The sequence below is a fragment of the Dinoponera quadriceps genome, unplaced genomic scaffold (assembly GCF_001313825.1).
Source record: "Dinoponera quadriceps isolate SergipeBrazil2010 unplaced genomic scaffold, ASM131382v1 scaffold1153, whole genome shotgun sequence".
NCBI lineage: Eukaryota > Metazoa > Arthropoda > Insecta > Hymenoptera > Formicidae > Dinoponera > Dinoponera quadriceps.
Genome location: NW_014555324.1, coordinates 419,319 through 434,987, shown reverse-complemented (window position 1 = coordinate 434,987; position 15,669 = coordinate 419,319). Strand labels below are relative to the sequence as shown.

The following is a 15,669-nucleotide window of genomic DNA, read 5'->3' as shown; positions in this document are numbered from 1 at the left end:
GGCGTGTCTCTTATCAATTCCGCTACCGGGCTCAGCTACCGCGTTTCGCTCCGCCTCGGCGTAAAACCCGGATCTCAGTGCCGCGGGCCCATTGTGCGGCGACGAGCTTGAACTGAACTCCTCCCGCGCACAACGCGGGACCCGAGAAAGAAAGAGGGAGGGGGGCGATTCACGCGAGCGGACGGGCGGCCGAAGGTCGCCGAACCACCGTGTGGCGCCGTTCACATTTCATTAAGTTGCCGTCGCGAGGAAACTACCCGAGGAAAGCGCTAGGAACGCGAGAGCTGCGTGGAAGTGACGCGATCAAGCCACGTGGAATTCCGACCGATTACGCGGACGTGTTCGAGATCCACGCGGGGAAGAAAATGGGTCGCGGAGTCCGTTTGAGGGAATATTTTATCAATTTTAAGCGATTCTTGCTTGCCTCGATGTGGACTGGTAGCGAACGGATCGGGAGATGAATTAAAGGAGAAAGATTCTTGTGAAGAAATAACATTATTATTTAATGTGCAATTCCGAAGTACACACGGGACGCGCACGTAGTACGAGTGTCGATTTTCCCGCCTTTTCCTCATTTCAGCGATGAGATTCAAGTAATGCGACGCGAACTAATGAACGCAGCCGGTGAGTAAGATCCGTCGGAAGAAAGGTGGGATATCTCTTTCTCTCTCTAGAGCGTGAAAAGAGAAAGGATGACGGGGAGTAGGAATCTGGAGTTTCTCACGGAACCAGTCGGGACGGAACCGGCCACGCGGGGTCCCTCTTATCGAATTGTCGCGATGCAAGGATGTACGATAAGAAAGGAGGATACGATTAATTAATTTTCAATTAAAAATAAATTTCACCGATACAGAGATCACGAATGAAAGTAGGATCTAATAAGTTAGCTTTGGATCTCGCTCCAACGAAGAACGGCTTTTAAATGCAATGTAGATGAATTTTTCATAATTTTCACTTATGGGCAATACATTCTTAACATCTCCTGGCGCATTGTTGTACTCTCGAAATTCTTCTCAGAAGTCTGACTTTGAAATCTCATTCGGAAAGTAGAATGACAGATGGGTCACTCGAACGATTGTTCGCTCAGAGTGAGTTCTCCGCTCTGAATCGTCAAATGAATATTTTCACTTCAACCTGAAGAGTGAATCTGACGTATTCCATCGTCCGAGGAATAAATTCGCCTCTAGTCGATCGAAACGTTCACTCGTGCGGAGTCAGAATTCACTCTAAGCACGAGTGAAATATTCACTTTTGTGGTCCCGAACGGCGGTATTTTCGCTGTCGCTTCGAGCGAATCTTCGCTCGCTTCGAGTGAAATTTCACTCCGCGGAATTTAAAGAGCACATTCCACGTTAGAATCTAATTCGGGCCGGCACAATCGAGATCTATCGTATCGAGATCGGAAGGAAAAAACGACAGCGCAAACGAGATCGCGTACGGACGAGCGTCGGTTTGTTTACTCTCGCATCGTGTGCTGGCTATTTTCGCGACGGGAACAAGTCATTCTTTGAGTCTTGTCCCGTTTTGTGCGCGTTCCGGCTCGCCGCTGTGGGACGGCGGCGTGAGGCGGAGCAGAAGAGGAGGCGCCGTCGAGGCGAGGAAGATTGATTTAAAAAATTCAGCAGCTCGGGGGGGGGGCACGCTACGTTTTCTCACCGACCAGATACTTTGCTCACGTGAGGTTCATTGCGAGTTGATGTTACGAATGGTTACTTAATGCCCATTTGTTGGAGTCTTCTTTAAAAAAGGGCTCACTTCAGAAATATTGAATATGGCCCGATAAATATTAATGAGCAAATATAATTAATGCGTAAGGCAACAGATTTTGCTTCTCTATGATATCTTCATTAGTCATATTTGTTTTTTTTCCACATTAGCGTTGAAAATGTATATTAAATTCCGATTAAAGAGGGTGGTTATGGTGTATCAAAATTGAGTTGAAGCTTTATCATTTCACCGTTCACCCGTTTTACTTCGCCGGGGAGAACGACGGTTCTATCGAACACCGCGGCGACGACCTTCCGCGCGATATGTAATCGAAGACGACGACGACGTTGTCGTTCGTGTCGGAGAGGTGGATTTTTTTCTCTTTCTCTCTCTTCTCATCCTACGCTTCACGCTCCGTTATATCGGTTCCCGAGCACCGTAATGCAGTGTCATCAATATTCTATCGCCCGTGCAAGTAGTTGTTCCAGTTGAATAGTAGGCCACCTTAAAATAGTCGACGCCGGACAAAAGTAATCCGAAATCCGAAAGCGAAACCGTACCTAATCTTAATTAGATCGTCCTGATCCGAGCATCGATTCAGTGGGCCGCGTTCTTGGCGTCCCGTATTCTCGTTTATCGAACACGGCACTGGTCGCGCTTATCGCGAAAGAACTGTCTGGATCGAGCTTGAGGTATCGTCCGTTTTATTTGGAAATACGTTTCGTTCGATACGCACGCGATCCCTCCGGCGAGACGTCGCCGAAAGACCAAATGTGCGCTTCATGCTGTATCAATTTTTTTCACATAAAACGAATGTGTTCTCTGCTATTACTGTCTTATCGTTGCCTCATTTTGCTTCATTATCGCGTTATCATCCCGACGTACCCTCTCCCACTCGGACTTAATTACTTATTAGTTTATTCATGGCGAGACCTATGGGAGATCGCTCGTGTGCCAGGCACGATTCGAGTCGAAGACTTGGATGTCCGTCTTGGCGAGCTTCCAGCGACACCGTTGCTATCGGATTTATCTATCGTTCGTCGTCGGTGTGCGTTACCCTTTTCGGTGTCCTTCATTACCTTGTAACGGCCGTTCGGTGCGTCGCGACGCCGCGCCGCGAAATTAAGCGAAGCGCAAGTAGAAAGCCGCGTGTGTGTATCTGGTCGAAAATAAATGCCTTTTCTCGGCGAACGCGCCGTCATAATTTCGCCCGGTTGAACGTACAGTTATCAATATTTACGACGCCGCTATAAAACGCCCATTCTCCTCGCAACCCGGCCTCTCGCCGATTATTTCTTTTCCACGGAGACAAACAAACGAGATCGACGTAATGGTAACGAGCCGGCTTTTACCGCGTTTGGGCTCGTTACCCTTTGATATCGCGTTAATTGTCGTTCGAGCGATCTCACGGCGCCGAGACGTTCGCTGAAACGTTTAATCGAGCGTCACTTCGGCGTTCAGCTTTTACATACTTATCAAAAAGTGGATTACCATCCAATTAAATTTTCCCTTATTTCCCTCTCTCTCTCTCTTTCTCTCTCTCTCTCTCTCTCTCTCTCTCTTTCTCTCTCTCTCTCTCTCTCTGAGTTGCATCCCTTCGATTGGATGAATATTCGCGTGTAAGAAGTTGTAAGTTACCGTGCCGGGAAAAAAATTCGAGTGATGTTTTTCTCCTTTACTCATCAAAATCAGAATTATCTTTCGTTTCTAGAGCACTCGGGTCGCGCAAAGATCGAAAGTCCGTCTGTGCGCGCGCGACGAGTATTATTCGGACGCCGTTGAAAAGCGTCGAGGTACTTCCCAAGCGGGTATCGAATCTCGAATAGTCGGCAATATCGACCCGTCCCGTATGATAACGGCGCAGCCGGGCGCTTGTAAATTCCGAATCGTGCGAACGAACGAACGTGCGGTACACCGAGGCGACGACGACAGCGGCGGCGGTAGGTAGGTGGGTAGAGTAGTTTTGTTTAGAAAGTTACGTGACGACGATGGATGGCCATGGAAATGACGACGTTACACAAGCTCACGAGTCTCGCTATTACGGCGCTCGTTCCCCGCTCTCGCGTACCAATGTGTTCTATGGAGTGGCTCGCGAGAGAGAGAGAGAGAGAGAAAGCACTTTTCAAGAGACACAGGGGCACCGAGAGGAGATAACTAACAGAGGAGGAAAGAAAAAGTGATCTTCCTCCGGAAAAAGAATGATTTCGGGCGAGAGATCACGCATGGGATAAGGATCCCATTCGAAATTTTATATATTCTGCAATATCGATCGTGTCCATTAATAAGAGACAGATACCAATTAATATCTGAAATATTTCCCTCGCCGTACACGGTTGAATGTTGTCGATACCGAGGCGCGCGCGACAGACAGCGGTGTCGTCGACAGAGACGAGATCCGATCGCCTCGGTTTAATTACTCCACCCGTCGCCATCCGTCTCGTCGCGGAAAGCGGACGAATTCGCCGAAGTCGAATGCCCCTTTTTTCCGTTGCTCGCCGAAATTGCGAAGAGGACGCGAGGAACGATTCGATGGACAAACTAGCGAGCGAGAGAGAGAGAGAGCCCGTGACGCGGGGACGATATTTTTATGAGTCTCGTGGCATCCGTCCAAAGCCAGCGCACTTCCATGTACTCTTTTCCTTCTCGTCATCGCTAAAATAAAAAAGAAGAGAGAGGGAAAGTTAGAAGGAGAGGGAGAGAGGGAATATTGATACATTAGAATCGCATGCTATTTGCGCGCGCTCGTTCGCGAGATTGATTCGCATTCACGGGATAAACGCGGAACGGCAACGAGCGACGAGGAAAGCGGTCGAAAGGAGGGAGACCGGTGTCTTACGCTGTAATCCCCGTGGTAATAAAACGGAAAAATTTAGCGGGCGCAAATGATTTACGAGGGAAGACGCGTGGGAGTTTTTTTATCGGGGGTATCACACGCGAAAATACACGCGGGATATTCCTTGCGATACTTTACGATTTCTACTTGCACGTTACTCCCGCTATAAAAGCGCCGATATTCTTTTCTAAGCTGTTCTACCGACCACTTGAAGTGTTTTCCGAGAAGCGCAGCCTCTAAAAATATTCCCCGGCGAGATTTTTCGTTACTGGACTCCCGATCGGACAATTTTGAGCGTGGAGTGAGAAAAGAATGGGAGGGGGGAGGGGGGGGGAGAGTTACGGGATCGTTGTTCGCGACGCGACTGCGGTTTCTTCGAGTTTGAGCGACGTGTTGCGACACATCGTTCTCGTGCTGCATCTGCCGATGGTTTTTGTCTAATAACTGTTTGTTCACGGCCGAGGTACATCTGAGAGACAGACGAAGGCGCTATTTGCAAAGCAGCGGGCCGGGTTATTTTTACGCCAAAACGCGGACGACTGTTAGCGCGGCTAGTTGCAAAATGTTCCAGAAAAAGAACACTACGGCAAGCTGGGATTCGATAAGTGGAAAATTCATGAGCAAAGTGGCACACGGTTTGGAAATATTTTAGCCGGGCACCGCTCGACCATTGACGAGGGAAGAGCAAATCTCTTTCTCTCTGTCATATTCTCTCACACCGTCTCTGTCTGTGACGCAGCGGCGTCAACATTATGGGTCAAGGTTCGAGGCGATAGTCACCTCACCGAATCACTCCGCAATGTAGTCACGTCGAATTAGGGAATCAACGGTGACCGGCTACCGACACTCGTCGTTATCGTTGAAACTTTTTCCTTATCTGTAAAGATCGCCAGCGTCTGCGTTAAAATTCAATCTGCAAAGATTCAAAAGAGAAGTTAAAAAGTGTCAGTATCGTCAAAATAGGTTTTTATCAGACCGTTTAAGTGCAAACTATCCTTAACCTGGGAATAATTAAATTAATTTTTTTTTTACGTGAACGACCACGAACACTTGTTTGTGCTTATTCCGTTTCTTAAATATTTTTTTATTTCTCCTAATTTTTTTCCAAAAAGTAGCGAATAAATCGATATTTATAATGTTTCCTAAATAATAATAAATATTAAATCGCAGAGCGATCGATAATATACTATATTTTGTTCATAATGACTTTTAATTGTGGTTTAAATGACTATTCCCGAGTTAAAAGTATCAAAGTAGCATCAAAATTTCGTCTCAGGGAGGCACAAAGACCTTGAATTTTGCCATCATGTTCAGTTCTCTTGTCTCCCTCCCGGTCTTGTGTATATATATGCGTGTGTGTATGCGGTTGGCATTGAAACAGCTGATAACGGAGCAAGCGCAGTCGCGTTTCTTATTACTTCGTGTCGCCGACTTCGAAGTCAAAAAGAACACGCCGCTTTAGATTTAGATCGGTTCAACTTCATTTCTGTATAACCGGTTTATTTTTCGCGGATACGATACGAGCGCACCTCTCCTCCTCTTTCTTCCTCTCCTGGTACTGTCGTTGCCGTCGTCATCATCGTCGTTCCTGTGTTTGACTAATGACGTTCGTTTATCTAACAGAATCGCGCGCATTATTCATAACAAATATCGCAATGTCGTTATCTAATTAGCCGGTGAAACTGGCTATTAGATAACGCCGTGGTTAGATAACGCATCGCTATTAATTGCGCGCGCGCGCGAATCCCTTGTGCAATCGGCTCTCGGTTATTTCAATAAACCGATTCAAGTTTATCTTGTTTCGCATGAGAATTTTCCTCTTTATGAGATCGATTAGTAACGTGATTAAACGCAACTCTTGTCTTAATATTATAAACGCGCTCGTATTTGTTTACAATAATAGCGAGCAGCATCGAATGGAGTTGAACTGAATTTAATGAAAACTACTCGTTGTACTTCCGATGAGATCGTGATTACACCTCTAATTAATGAGGTGAACGATCGATTGCGACGTATAACACGAACCGCCCGTGTACTCCTCTTTACATTCTCGCCGATTAGAGAAGAATGCCATGTTGAAAAGGCGAAAAAAGCAGGAAAAGAGAAGAAATTCTCCGCCGCTTCGCGTGATATACGAGAGTTCCGTCGCGGAGCCTAGCGCGAGTATGACAACGTCGTTAGGTACTTCCTTCCTTCTTCCCTCGGCATCGATGAAACCTCAGCGGAGTTAACGAGCTTCGTGAGAGAGAGGAACGACGGCGATGGGTATATACCGCGGCTCGTTCCTTCAGGCGCCAGTGTCCAAGAATTTAATTAGTGGCATCCTCTTGCGCTTACCGGAACGCAGTCGGTGGAAGTCGACGAATTCATTCCCGACGATGAGAGAGATCAATCCTAGGGGAAATAATTCAATCTAGCAACGTCCATATTCTCGGCTCCTTAATAAGCAATCAATCATTTCGTCAACTATATTTGAGGATACTATACATTATTAAATGTATGTATATATATATATTTCTTTATACACAACATGCACGGAAGAATTAGTTAAAAATTAGCTATAATACAACTGAAATTAGTCTTAAATCGATATTTTCATGTATAAGCAAGAACATTAAGCAACGATACTTTCTCTGAGAGTATATTGATTTTTACCATGAATTGTGCAGCGAGAGTTCTATTTAATGTAAGAAAACTGCAGGGAAATCTTTGAAGTATCGAATTACAATTTGAATCGTCTGACGTCGTGCGAGACCCTCGACCTTTCGCCTCACGAGGTGGAGAGTCTGTCGCAGACTTCCACCGTGAATACCATTTTCACGCGTGTTTGTCAGACGAGCGGTTTAGCGAACGGGTGTAACGACTCGTGTAAAATTCAGGGCCTTCTTAATAAATAGAGACGCGACGCCAAGAGAGAGCGTGCGACGGACGCGCGCAGTATCCACTCCGCGGATTAAATCGATGCCCGGCACGATGAAGGAAGGCACCTGGGCGCGCTAATGAGCGGCGGCTAATTAGCCCGTGCAGAAGGAGGGTGCAGCGCGAGCGCACCGTTCGCGGTCTCGTGTAAACACGGCGGCGGGCTGCTTTTGATCTCACGATCAGAGCGGGGGTGGCGGAGAATCAAAGAGAGGAGGAGAAGAGAGAGAGAGAGAGTGAACGAAAGAGAAGCGCGAGCGGAAAAATGCCCTCGCACGTGGCGACGCCTTCTCGACGCCGACGCCGTCGTCGCGCGGTGTCGAGGCGTGGTACATTCGGCGACCTTGACCCCCGTCCTCGACTGGCGCTTGCTCGTTCCTCGTCGGAGACCGACCGACTGGTCGATACGCATACCAGCGGCGTCGTCCTCGCCGTCGTCATCGTCATCGCATCGCGACGCCAGCGCCAACAACGATCCTCGTCTAGGACGAAGGACCGCCACTGTGCGGTGTGGTGTGTTCGTATCGATTTCTCGACGAAGTGGCGGCGGCGGGGTCGTCACGTTTCGTAACGAAGTTCCGAAAAGGTCGTAACTGCGACCGTGACGCCGCTCCGCGTAGGCGAGGCTTTCGGGGAATCCACGCTGCGAGGCTGGAGCGCCATCATGGCGACGCGGGGGGAATACCGACCGTCGGGGGTTGTGTGCGCAGCTGACGAGCGAGAGAGACAGAGAGGGAAGGTCGGCCTGATCGAAACGCAAGTTCATATGGACCCGTCTCGACGTGGTCAACGACAGTATTTTTTCTGCCTTTTTTTTTCACGTCCACGCGATGATCGGGATCGCCATCTTGACTGTCGTCCGATGGTCGCGTGGACGATTTGGATCGTTCATTGTGCCGACTGGGATATGTAATTATCTCCGATTGAAACGAACAATCCTCTGCAAATGTTCGCTGATTTTTCGTTTAGCCTTGGATACTGCTGAGAAATCGATTTCATCCGTTATCATCGTTGAAATCGGGTCGTTATCATGATTTGAACTCCGCGGCGAAACGTCAGCGAAAAAGAAGTTTTCCGGCGAGATCTCCGTTTTCATTATCCGGGAAACACTGAGTAATACGACTCATAAGTTGGACCGATAATAAAAGGGTTGCTCCGAGGTTGACGCTCGAGTCGAAGGTCGTGTTTGAATCGTCGGCTTGTGAAAATAATTCGATAAGTCCGTTTAGCGTTAACAAAGTGCCGGCCTTCTGTCAATTAACCCTAGATGAATAAGGTGTGATGCAACTGCATTCTTCTGTAACATCATTATGTCACGATACGTCGCACATTCGACGACGTCTCACTCTCGAGAAACAAATCGCGACATTTTTAATGTAGCCGTTGAAGAGGAAAAATAAAGTGGAAGGAACACGGTATATTTCGCGAAAAGAAATATACGAGTTTTGGCCGGTGAAGAACTTTGACCGATGACGGCTCCGCCGACCGTCTAACGAGAGTGCATTTGCGACGTCCGCAGCCGCGTGTACACACAGAATCGCGTACGAAGAAAGGACAAAGCTCTCTCGCCGCGGTCTTCTAGGCGAAACGGGCGACGTGATTTGCGGGGCCGCGAATGCGCGCGGGGGCCGGAAGGTCACTCGCGCGGCATCTGCGTGTGAATCCGGCTTGATACGGCGATGGCGGCGGCGGCAGCGCCGCCCAGCAGCGCAACATCCAGCCAGTCACCTACTTTCGAACGCGCCGCTGACGTGTACAGGGTGTCTACGAAGACATGCGAAGATCGGCGCAGCGATGATCGAACTTTTACGGGTCGGTGTCGTGGAAGGTTTGATTGAGAACCGGACGGATGTCAATTTGTTGTACTTTTAAAGACTCGGAAAAAAAAACTTTTTTTTTTTCGTTTTTTTTTCCGAATTTTTTCGACTTCTTTTCCAAGGGTAAAAAATTCACGTATGTTTAAAACCTACCACGTTTACTTCGTTCCGTGCAGGTAATCGCGTGCGCTTATTGCGCGGTAAGAAATATCTTGTACTTGTGTTAAAATCGATAACTTCAATTAAGTACACGCAATTATCTTTTTTTACGAAAAGAAGTAAATGTCACAGGTTTTAATTGAACACATGTGAATTTTTCTAGATGGATTTTCCTGCCCTTGGCCGAAAGGTAGCGAAAAAATCCGCCGAAAAATGGAAAGAAAACCGGTTTTTTTTAAATTATATAATTTATGTTTTCGTGCCAATGAAACAGCCGTTCTCATAATTGTTCTCACGTTGCGTCAAATCAGCTCGGTGAGATTTAGATTTATCTAACGATGCACCTGCGAGTGGGGTTGTTTCGTGAAAGAACGACCCGCTCGACGCATCACATTCTCACACAGTCGCCGATCATCTGCTGCGGGCCGTAGCTTCACACGCGGCCCGGCAGACCGCGAAAGCTAACGAAGCGCCGAAAATTAACTTCAGATCGAACGGGTCGAACATGTCCGAGACCGCGGAAATGTTTCAGTCTGTGCTAAACTATGTATACATTTTTAACAATATAAAATTTATACTGAACAATATACATTTTATGCCGTAATTCCGAAGATAAGGAGTTCTTATCTTCGAAATCTCGCTCTTTATCGATAAAGAAGCTTAAATATATCAAATCGTCGAGGAAGAAGAAGATAATACGACAGAATGAGCGGCAGACTTTCTCTCGAAGTTACGTCAGATATGTAACTGAAAATCGCCACTACAATAGCCGTAACCGACGGTCAGGAAAGATACCCCACACCGGATGGAGTAAAATTTCATCAAAGGCCAATGGCGATGGCGAGAGAGGAGGACGCGTCGCTCACTCGCTTGCTCTTTCGTTCGTTCGTCGGTGTCCATTTGTGCAACGCGTACACGGCCGTATCTCGCCTCGATTTTGGGGCAGGTCAAGTTGGTCTCTCTCTCCCTCTCTCCCTGCTCGCACACGGCCAGCCAGCCAACCAGCCGATCGGCGACGCGCACATTTGCACGCCGCGACCGTTGACACTCGTCCTGCTTCGGGGTTCCCCTTTTTCGCGAGGGTCAGGACACAATGAAATAATCAGAAGCGAGATATACTCAAGGAATACGGTGTATAACATGTTAATGTGACAAGAGATTTCGAAATCACAGGAGCCTTGTCGTCGCGATTCAATGATAACGTTTTGCGAGTCTCTGCGGGTTCGGTCGTGAGGAGGAAAAATAAGAAAATAAGATACAAGTGTTGAATTTCAAGTATCTCCCAGCCATGCTGAAACGAGATAACTTTTCGTTCTTCGTGAATCCGTGAGTTTCACTGGGCGAGAGCCCGACGTTAATATTTTATTAACGATGAGAATATTAATATCGATCTGACGGGGAACCCTTCTCCCTGTTCCGCGAGCGTCCCTGCGGCATTATCACGTATCAGTTACGGATCCCTGAATAGAAAACTCTTCTTTCTTAACGTCGCCACGTTTTAAAGCAGACGGCAATGTCGGAATTGTCGAGGAAACATCAACATCACATGTATACATCCAACCATGCATTGAGTGTTTAAGTGGCCAATTCTGCTTGCTACCCCGCGCGCACTTGGGGAGCGGGTTTAACGTATCAGTTCCGAATAGGCAAACTTGCCCCTTCCCACCTTTCGCAAACTGTAATCTCCAAAACGCTGTTTTGTCTATTTCTTGTCTATTTTCGCTGGCCCGCTTCATCCAGACGATGTTTGGATTTTTCGGAATTTCGAGGGTACCCAACGCGCGCGCGTTTCTCCTTGAGGCGGCACGCCGCTCGGAATGAAACACAGAGCGAGATCTCGTTATTCATTAGCGGCGCAAAGGGCCCTCTCGTTGCTCGTAAATAAAACGGTAATTAGCCGAGACGGAGCGGCGCGTCGCCGCGAATTTATGGCCATCCCCCGCGACGTTGTTTAGCTAAGCAATGCCATCTGCCGGCTCTCGCTCGAATCNGGGGGGGGGGGGAGCTTTCGAGAGCGGCGAGTTTTCGATAATCAAACAATCGACGGCTGCGCGCTCGGTCGTTCCGCGGGACAGCTGATACTCCTCGCGAAGAAGCCTCCTTTTAATCAGCGGTGCTATTATGAAGCAGGCGTTATCAATCGTGTCAACAATCGTTCCTTTCATACGCGCTGAGAAGGCATCGCCGATGTTCGGCCGTGTATCGCGACTTTTATTCGACGCCTGAGCGATATCAGGTAACGAATTACTTCGTAAACAGATATCGAAGACATTCCGTACCGATCGATTTCGGCAAATTCAATGGCAACGCGTCGTGCGTTGATGCAACTGCAACACGAGAAGTCTCGGGAATTGGAAGCCGCGGAAATATTTGACGTTGCGCGAGAATCGTGAGAGTCGCAGGAAAGGAACAAAGATGGCAGCTAATTGAGTTCTCGCCAGGCATCTTTGTATTTCGCGTTCCCGATTTCCGAGGGAATTAATTGCCCATGCATTCTCCTTCTCTTCCTCCTCTTCTTCCGTTCGACTGTGAAGCGTGTTGAATGTATCTGCGTTTCTTCTGCTACCGGCGGGAAGGAGGATACTTGGCTAAAAAAAGCCCGTGTCGAGAGATCGAAAGTTGCGGTCGATTTGCGTAACTGGAAAAAAAAAGGTGAGAGTGATATCTCCGCGCGACGAGCGCGCGCGCGCGCGCGAAATTGCGACGGTAACCACACCGTGGTGTAGCTGAAGTGAAGTTTCGTGGCTCCGTTAAACTTGCCGGGTAATATACGTACCGATAGACACGTTTAACACCCCTGAATTCCTCGGTAAAAACATTTCCGCCAGAAATTTAACACGTTAGTAGAATTTAAGATAAGGCAATAACCATCACCGCCTTGAATGTCTTGAAGATAAAAATATTCTATTAGCGACTATATAATGAAGGAAGTTTATGTTCAAACACAAAAAAAAGTGCTGGAATCAAGTAAACCTGTTTTTCAGCCTTTTAAATCCAGTAATATCTTCGTCAATTTAAGTATGTTTTAATAGCTTGTAGTGAATATTTGAACGCAATATCTTAATTTGCAAGTGAATTACTGAGTGTAAAATAGTTGTAAGTTTAAGAGAGTACTTATTAATTTTACTAAACATTTATTACAATGGCGTAATATTTTTTTTCCGTGGAAAAAATAGCGGATTTTTAAATTTAGATTCTTACCAGTAAATATTTTCCAATAAACGAATTCATAATATTGTCAATATTATGACTTTTATATCGTGTGACGCGGTTCAAAGGTGCAATCGAGAACGATAACCGAATAAGAAATCGAACGAGCGATAGGGAAGGAGAAATAAATATTGATTAGAGTATTCAAACTAGTGTGACCAGTGTAACTCTCCGTGTGACACGGCGCTCGCGGTCTATTTTTACCGCGTAGTCAAAGTTCACTTTCCCACGCGGCGGCGCGCGTGCGACACCCCGTGCAAAGATCCGGCGCTGGAAAACTCGCCGGCGAAAATCTCCCGGCGAGATTTGCGTCTCGCGGCCGTCTCGCGCTGTACTTACTCAGGTGTGTCGCTCCTGTGTTTCTTCCTTTTCTTTCTTTTTTCTCGCGAGCTCTCGCACAGCTGCGCGTATGGAATTACGTGTCACCGGGGCTCAGCGTGGAAGTCACCGTCTTTTCTACGTTCGTTCGATGCGCGAATCCCTGCTTGCTCGGCTGGCTGGCTGCGCGAGAAAAAGCGCGGCCTCGCTTTTTCGGCCCCGTTTCGCCCGCCGCGCGATTTATGGCACCTCCAAGCCGCCGATCGTACGTCGTCCGTGACCAGATCGAATCGCGCCGCGCGATCGATCTCTCGCGACGCCTCTTTGTATCTCGGCCGATCCGACGACTCGTGGGATGACTTTAAAACAGGCGACTCGCGAATCAACGCCCGCTAAATCTCAGCACTGTGCTCACACTCGGTCACTGGAAAAACTGTCGTCGTTTCGTTGGAAAATTAGGTCGACGATTACATCGGTCGCGTTGTAGAATTGACAATTGTATTTTCAACGACGACGAGAAGACGATTCGACGAAGCCGAAGTTCCACGGGGAAACTTTGAAATTCCCGTTGCTACAAAATTACCTCTTTATCGATTCTGCTCAAGTGTAGCACTGAACGCGGCAATTTATGCAACTGGGATGTACATGAGTCGTCAATAGATAATCGTTAATTTAAAACTCATTTTACGCGATGATTAGCACGACGTTATATAAATGTGAACGAGCTATTATGATAATAATACAGTTGTAGCTCTGTGAAATTGAAAGATGAAAATTCCTCTTTCTTCGGGGAAATCTTCGGTTAGGCAGGAGGCAAACCTCATATTTTCTGCATTCGCTCCGTTAAAAAAAAGTTTCGCAGAATTAATAGTAAATAAATGACGTTTGCAGCTTGACGTCTTTCTCGCGGGTTTAATCGCGATACTCGAGACCGTTATCTGTACGTTAAGCCCGACGGGAACTCCGATGCGGAACGTCTTAGAATGCCCGTTATCGGGAGAACGATAATCCCTGATAATCGTCGCAGTTGCAGCTGTTAAGCTGTTGACTTCAGCATTGATTCTTATCCGTTTGTAAAAAGTCTGCGCATATTTTCGCTTTACCCGGCCATGCGACGAGTCCGAAATAGAATATCATAAATGCGCAATTGCCGTCCTCGTTTGCGTCCTCATCGCGCTTTTCCCTCGGTCTTTGATCATTTTTTCGATTCGACGAGAGATGTGCCAGTAATTCAATCTCGTTACCCTTCGATATAATTTGTCTCGTTCGACGAACCGATATCATTATTGGACGCGATAATCGTGTATCTGAGAAGCGTCCGAGAAAGAATTTCGTTTCTTCCTGCGAGACACGGAGATACCGAGGGATCGCGTCCGCGTATGGAGAGCTAATTTCTGCGCGACTAATAAATTCGCTAATCGATTCCCGAGGCGCCTCGTGTTCCTGTCCGGCTTCGAAAACGCGATTGCGATACAATGTACCGTATCGCCCGTGAAAAGATCTCTCACACGGGAACGTGCGCCGAACATCCTCGTTCATTAGCGGCGCGGCTCACACTTAAGCCGCGTTCACACCGAGTTGGCGTTTCACGTTTCTGCGACCGTGTTGCGCGAAAAGTACTTCCCCGGTATCTATTTGCCTCTCTGGGCAATAATTTGTTCGAATATCGAAGCATTTGAGGAAACGATCTCCTTAATTGTGTCCCTGACAGCGCGAGGATTTGACATCGGATCCACCCCGCGGCTTCCAGACGACACGAGCGAGGCAACGCCTCGCGAACTCACGTCCGTCTGTCCGTCCCTGCGTTACGTTTGTATCGCACGTCAAACGCCGGATAACAACACCGCCGTCGCTATCGCTACCGGGATATCCTGGCAGCCTTAGGATTCCACCTAATTATCGCGGCCTGAATCTGCCTGTTCAATGAAGACGAGTCCCACGATGAAGACGCCGGCGCACACGGAGGTCGTGGACGCGGGCTCATCGGGAGGAGCCCTCCGGGAGGCCGACGAAGGGAAAGAGGGGGGGAACCACCTCTCTCGAAGAGGGATGTGCCAACGACGACGGCGACGGAAGTAATAGCTCGCGTGCGGCGCTCGAGAATTTCTGGAGCGGCTCGCCGCCGGATATCTCGGCGGACGATTTGACCTTGCCGGCGCCGTAGCCAGATAGGTAGGTAAGCACGCAGACAGGTACACGCCTCGTAGTTGGATCCTTTGTACTGCGATAATCCGTTCTCGTTTAGGGCGCCGCGTGAATATCCCTCGCCAGAGGCGAAGCGACGATCCGACTCGATCGGCGGGGCTCTCTTTTTTCGCGACTTTCCTTTCCCACGCATTCCGAGCCACTCGTGCTGCCTTTTCAACCCTCTCCTCGAACGATGGTCGCCTCACTGGAAGGAACTAAACCGTCAACGGACGCGCGTTTTGCCATTCGTCTCCATGAGAGCTTCGTTTTACGACAATGAGAGAGAGAGTTTATGCTGGTCTCGGTTGATGCGTTTCATTCGTACGCATCTGTGTGACGCGATTTTTATGTTTATTTCGTCGCGCACTTTGCACGTCGTTTGCGTTCGAAGCGAGTCGTCGAGAGAAAAGGAAAGAGAGAACAATATTTGGATCTCGCGATTTAATCGCGTTTCGTAACGCATTTTGTGTATTCCGTTTAGTGGCATCTCGGGAGATGCAGTTCCCGAGTATACAACGT

At 48.0% G+C, this 15,669-nt stretch overlaps 1 protein-coding gene across 5 annotated transcripts in view; it reads left to right on the top strand.

Annotated features, from left to right (window-relative positions):
- The window catches only part of LOC106743841 (nuclear receptor coactivator 3-like), a 124,062-nt gene that overhangs the window by 38,792 nt on the left and 69,601 nt on the right, over nucleotides 1–15,669 (top strand). Inside the window, exon 1 of one of the 5 annotated variants that reach the window (XM_014618062.1) lies at nucleotides 15,078–15,135. The exons of the other annotated variants lie outside the window; for them this stretch is intronic. The gene's annotated coding sequence lies outside the window, so the exon portion shown is untranslated. Of the gene's footprint in view, nucleotides 1–15,077; nucleotides 15,136–15,669 lie in introns of those variants that run through there. 5 annotated transcript variants of the gene reach the window in all.